Source organism: Oryx dammah, unplaced genomic scaffold, assembly GCF_014754425.2.
Source record: "Oryx dammah isolate SB20612 unplaced genomic scaffold, SCBI_Odam_1.1 HiC_scaffold_23, whole genome shotgun sequence".
Taxonomy (NCBI): domain Eukaryota; kingdom Metazoa; phylum Chordata; class Mammalia; order Artiodactyla; family Bovidae; genus Oryx; species Oryx dammah.
This window is the reverse complement of record NW_024070207.1, coordinates 89,976,014-89,982,013: the sequence shown is the minus strand read 5'-3', so window position 1 is coordinate 89,982,013 and position 6,000 is coordinate 89,976,014.

Below are 6,000 nucleotides of genomic sequence, written 5' to 3'. Positions count from 1 at the left end.
CTGAGGGTGCAGGTTCAATCCCTGGTCAGGGAACTAAGATTCCACAGGCCAAATGGGAATACAGAAGAATGTTTACAGCTCAGTAAGGACTCAAATTAAAGTGAAAGAACTCAATTAAAAAAGAATGGATTTGCCAGGCAGAGATAACTTTTTAATTCAAATTTATTTATTATTTGTATGACTTGGGTTCTGCGTCACTCCCTGAAAGGCTTTCCAAACTTCAAAATTACATTAAAAAGTCTATCATTGCTCTCCAAGTAACATGTAATATTTATCTCTATGGGATATATTCTAGTACAAAGTGTGAGACATGGATCCAACATTACATTTTTTTCAGATTGCTACCACTATTCTATCTATTTATAGAATTTATAATATAAAAAGTATGTTATATTCATATACAGTTTATCTATAATCCATAGTATATTATATAGTTTGTTAATAGTATTCATATTCCTTATATTTAATTTAGTTTTTGGTCTGCTTGATATGTCCAATAACTAAGAGGTATGTTAGTCTTATACTGCTACTGTCTGTATGTCAATTTCTCCTGATATTTCTTGGATGGTTAATTTTACACGTTAACTTGGCAGGCTATGGTGCACATCTATCTGGCCAAACACTAGCCTAGATATAGCTATAAGGTATTTGTGGATGGGATTAACATTAGTAGTCAGCTGACTTTGACTAAAGCAAATTACCTCCATTATGTGGGTGGGCCACATCCAATCAGTTGAAGGCCTTAAGAGCAAAGACTGAGGTTTCCCAGAGAAGCAGCAATTTTCTCACAAGACTGCAACACAGAAACTCTGCCTGAATTTTCAGGCTGCTGGCCTGCCCTGTAGATCTTGGAGTCAAGCCTGCAGCATCAACTCTTATCTGAGTTTCTAGCCTGTTGGCCCTCCCCTACAGATATACAGACCTTGCACTTGCCAGTCCCCATGATAACATGAGCAAATTCCTTCAAATAAATCTTTCTCTATTGTTTTGTTTGTCTGAAGAACATTGACTAATACAATTTTGATTATATATATTGATAGTATGATAGTCTGGCATTGAACATCAACACAATGAGAATTCTGTTTGTACCCTTTTACCAATATAAAGCTTTCTTTGCTTCATTAACGCTTTTTATCTTGATTCAATAATATTGCCAGCTCCTCTCCCTCTCATTTATTTTTGGTCTGTATTTGTCGAATATATCTTTGCCTATTTTTTACTTTGTAGCAAACCATGTCATTTTTAAATTTTTATTTTAATTATTATTTATTTACTTTTTGTTTAAATTTTTTAAAAAAATTCTTTATTGGAGTATAATTGTTTTACGACTATGTAGTTTTTAAAATACTATGTCTTTTGTAACTAGATTATACTTAAATTTCCTCTACTCAACAAGTCTTTTAATAGAGGGTTTACATTTTAAAATCCTGAAGCCTTTCTTTTTATGCCATTTTGTTCTGTGACATTTACTAACATTTCTGGGCCATTTTCTTTATTTTCAGTTTTGTTTTTATCTTGTCCATTGTTTTAGAAAGCATTTTATTTTATTAGTTGAAAGCAGTTACCTGGAGGGAGGGGCAACTTGTACTCTTTACTATACCTTTCTATTTGCTTAGTTGATGTAGTATATATATTATGTGGCATGGATGTTTAAGTGTTTCAAAAGCTTTTATAAACTTATTTTTATCTAATTGCTGGGTCCAGAGTGAAACAGCATGCTTTGAATCATGCTTTTGAGATATGGAATTTAGCACATTTGATCTTTACCTCCTTCTACAATCTAACTCATGAAAATGTTAATGCAGGTTTTAAGATTCACATAGTTTTTTCTTATTTAAAAAATTCAGAACACAATTTGAGAAAACATATTGAGTTTTATATGATGCAGTTATTTGGATGCACTTCTATTTTGGCTTGACAAGGCTCCCTTCCATGACTTCCCCATTCTTGAGCGGTTTTTTAAAAGTTATTTATTTATTAATTTATTTTTGGCTGCACTGGGTCTTCACTGCTGCAAGGGCTTTTCTCTAGTTCTGCTGAGCAGGGGCTGCTCTCTTCTTGCACCTCACAGACTTCTCATTGCAGCGGCTTCTCGTGCATGGGCTCCAGTGCATGTGGGCTTCAACAGTTATAGCCCAAGGACTTAATTGCCCCCAAGGAATGCAGAATCTTCCCAGACTAGAGATCAAAATCTCATTGGCAGGCAGATTCTTTTTTTCTTTTTTGGATTATATTCATCTTTATTCCAATACAGTAGTAAAATTACAATATTTAAGATTTTTTTCCCACAAAGGCAAAAGTGCCCAAAGCCTGCAAAAATCATAAGGCAACTCTGGTCCCGCAGTCCACTTCCCTGGGTGTGAACTCTATCAGGCCCTCATTCTTGAATCAATCTACAGAATTTTGAGACCTCACCTAGATGCATCCCTCATGCCAGTGCATTTCCTTGGCTCTTCAGGTATATATTTTTAAAATTAATTTTTTTTATTGAAGGATAATTGCTTTACAGAATTTTTCTGTTTTCTGTCAAACCTCAACATGAATCAGCCATAGGTATATACATATTCCCTCCCTTTTGAAACTCCTTCCCATTTCCCTCCCCATCCCACCCCTCCGGGCTGACACAGAGCCCCTGTTTGAGTTTCCTGAGCCATACAGCAAATTCCCCTTGGCTGTCTATTTTACATATGGTAATGTAAATTTCCATGTTACTCTTTCCATACATCTCACCCTCTCGTCCCCTCTTCCCATGTCCATAAGTCTATTCTCTATGTCTGTTTCTCCATTGCTGCCCTGTAAATAAATTCTTCAGTACCATTTTTCTAGATTCCATATATATGTGTTGCTGCTGCTGCTGCTGCTGCTGCTAAGTTGCTTCAGCCGTGTCCGACTCTGTGCAACCCCACAGATGGCAGCCCACCAGGCTTCCCTGTCCCTGGGATTCTCCAGGCAAGAACACTGGAGTGGGTTGCCACTTTCTTCTCCAATGCATGAAAGTGAAAAGTGAAAGATAAGTTGCTCAGTCATGTATGACTCTTAGTGACCCCATGGACTGCAGCCCACTAGGCTCCTCCATCCATGGGATTTTCCAGGCAAGAGTACTGGAGTGGGTTGCCATTGCCTTCTCCATATATGTGTTAGAATGATATTTATCTTCCTCTTTCTGACTTACTTCACTCTGTATAATAGATTGTAAGTTCATCCACCTCATTAGAACTGACTTGAATGTGTTCCTTTTTATGGCTAAGTAATATTCCATTGTGTATATGTACCACAACTTCTTTATCCATTCATCTGTTGTTGGACATCTAGGTTGCTTCCATGTTCTGGCTATTGCAAATAGTGCTGCAGTGAACAATGAGATACATGTGTCTTTTAAAATTTTTGTTTCCTCAGGGTATATGCTTAGGAGTGGGACTGCTGGGTCATATGGTGGTTTTATTCCGTTTTTTTTAAGGAATCTCCATACCGTCTTCCATACTGGCTGTATCAATTTGTATTCCCACCAACAGTGCAAGAGCGTTCCCTTTTCTCCACATCCTCTCCAGCATTTATTGTTTCTAGACTTTTTGATGATGGCTGTTCTGACTGGTGTGAGGTGATATCTCAATGTAGTTTTGATTTGCATTCCTTTAACAATGAGCGATGTTAAGCATCTTTTCACGTGTTTGTTAGCCATCTGTATGTCTTCTTTGGAGACATGTCTGTTTAGGTCTTTTCCCCACTTTTTGTTTGGGTTGTTTGTTTTTCTGGTATTGAGTTGTATGAGCTGCTTGTATATTTTGGAAATTAATCCTTTGTCAGTTGTTTCATTTGCTATTATTTTCTCCCATTCTGAGGGTTGTCTTTTCACCTTGCTTATAGTTTCCTTTGCTGTGCAGAAGCTTTTAAGTTTAATCAGTCCCCACTTGTTTACTTCTGTTTTTATTTCCATTACTCTACAAGGTGGGTCATTGCTTTGATTCACGTCATCAAGTGTTCTGCCTATGTTTTCCTCTAGGAGTTTTATAGTTTCTGGTCTTACATTTAGGTCTTTAATCCATTTTGAGTTTATCTTTGTGTATGGTATTAGGAAGTGTTCTAATTTCATTCTTTTACATGTAGTTGTCCAGTTTTCCCAGCACCATTTATTGAAGAGGCTGTCTTTGCCCCACTGTATATTCTTGCCTCCCTTGTCAAAAATAAGGTACCCACAAGTGCATGGGTTTATCTCTGGGCTTTCTATCTTGTTCCATTGGTCTAGGTTTCTGTTTTTGTGCCAGTATCATACTGTCTTGATGACTGTAGCTTTGCAGTATAATCTGAAGTCAGGAAGGTTGATTCCTCCAGCTCCATTCTTCTTTCTCAAGATGGCTTTGGCTATTCGGGGTCTTTTGTGTTTCCATATGAATTGTGAAATTTTTTTGTTCTAGTTCTGTGAAAAATGCCATGGGTAATTTGATAGGGATCACATTGAATCTGTAGATTGCATTTGGTAGTATAGTCATTTTCACAATATTGATTCTTCCTACCCAAGAACATGGAATATCTCGCCATCTGTTTATGTCATCTTTGATTTATTAGTGTCATATAATTTCCTGTGTACAATTTTTTTGTCTCCTTAGGTAAGTTTATTCCTAGATATTTAATTCTTTTTGTTGCAGTGATGAATGGGATCGATTCCTTAATTGCTCTGATTTTTCATTGTTAGTATATAGACATGCAAGTGATTTCTGTGTAATGATTTTATATCCTGCAACTTTGCTAAATTCATTGATTAGTTCTAGTAATTTTCTGATACTATCTTTAGTACAGTATGTACAGTATCATGTCACCTGTGAACAGTGGGAGCTTTACTTCTTCTTTTCCAATCTGGATTCCTTTTATTTCTTTTCCTTCTCTGATTGCTATAGCTAGTACTTCCAGAACTATGTTGAATAATAGTGGTGAAAGTGGACACCTTTGTCTTGTTCCTGATCTTAGGGGGAATGCTTTCAGTTTTTTACCATTGAGAATAATGTTTGCTGTAGGCTTATCATATATGGCCTTTACTATGTTAAGGTAGATTCCTTCTATGCTGGCAGGCATATTCTTAACTGCTGCACCACCAGGGAAGTCTGAGCTTTTTATTTTATTTTTCAAATTTCATCTCTTTGTTGGTTGAAAAATATTGTAAACCTATTTTTTTTCAAGAATATGATCTATTTTATGATCTCTTAGATGGCAGAGAAGCAACTTCCCAGGTGGTGCCATTCCTGCTAATGCAAGAGACATAGGTTAGATACCTGGGTTGGGAAGCTCTCCTGGAGGAGGGCATGGAAACTTACTCCAGTATTCTTGCCTGGAAAATTCCATGGACAGAGGAGCCTGGAAGGCTACAGTCCATGGGACCACAAAGAGTCAGACACGACTGAGTGACTGAGTGCATGTACACACACACATAATTAGCAGAGAGTGTTTTTCTGACATCTTTACACCTGAAAAGCAACTCAGATGAATACTACTCTAGATATGAGAAGTCAGATAGACTGACATTTGTTTCTATCTGGGCAATATGAACTCATTTCTTTGCTTGAACAATTATAGATACTTTCATATTGTAGATTAAAACATTTGCCATGATGTGTCCAATTGCAAGTCCTCTTTTACTGACTTTGCTTGGAATATAGCAGGCTCTTTCAATCAACATACGTTGTGCTTTAACAGAGAAAATTTCTGCTTTTATTTTTTATTATGTCACTTCCATTTGCCTTTGCTTCTCTTTTAAGAACTCAAGTTAACCATAAGTGGGTTCTCCATTTTCTCCATTCTTTCTCCACAGCTATCTTTGTTCTTTCACTGTTTTCATCTGTTTTTCCACTCCATTCTATATCTTAGCATCAGCTTTGTTCTTAACACCAACTTCTGTTTTCTGCTGGATGAATTTTCCTTGTTACTGTCTCCAGTGTGTACTTTAATTTTGTTCCTGCTTGTCTTAAGAGTACTTGCTCATTTTCCTTACCCTATTCATTTCAGTTTTCA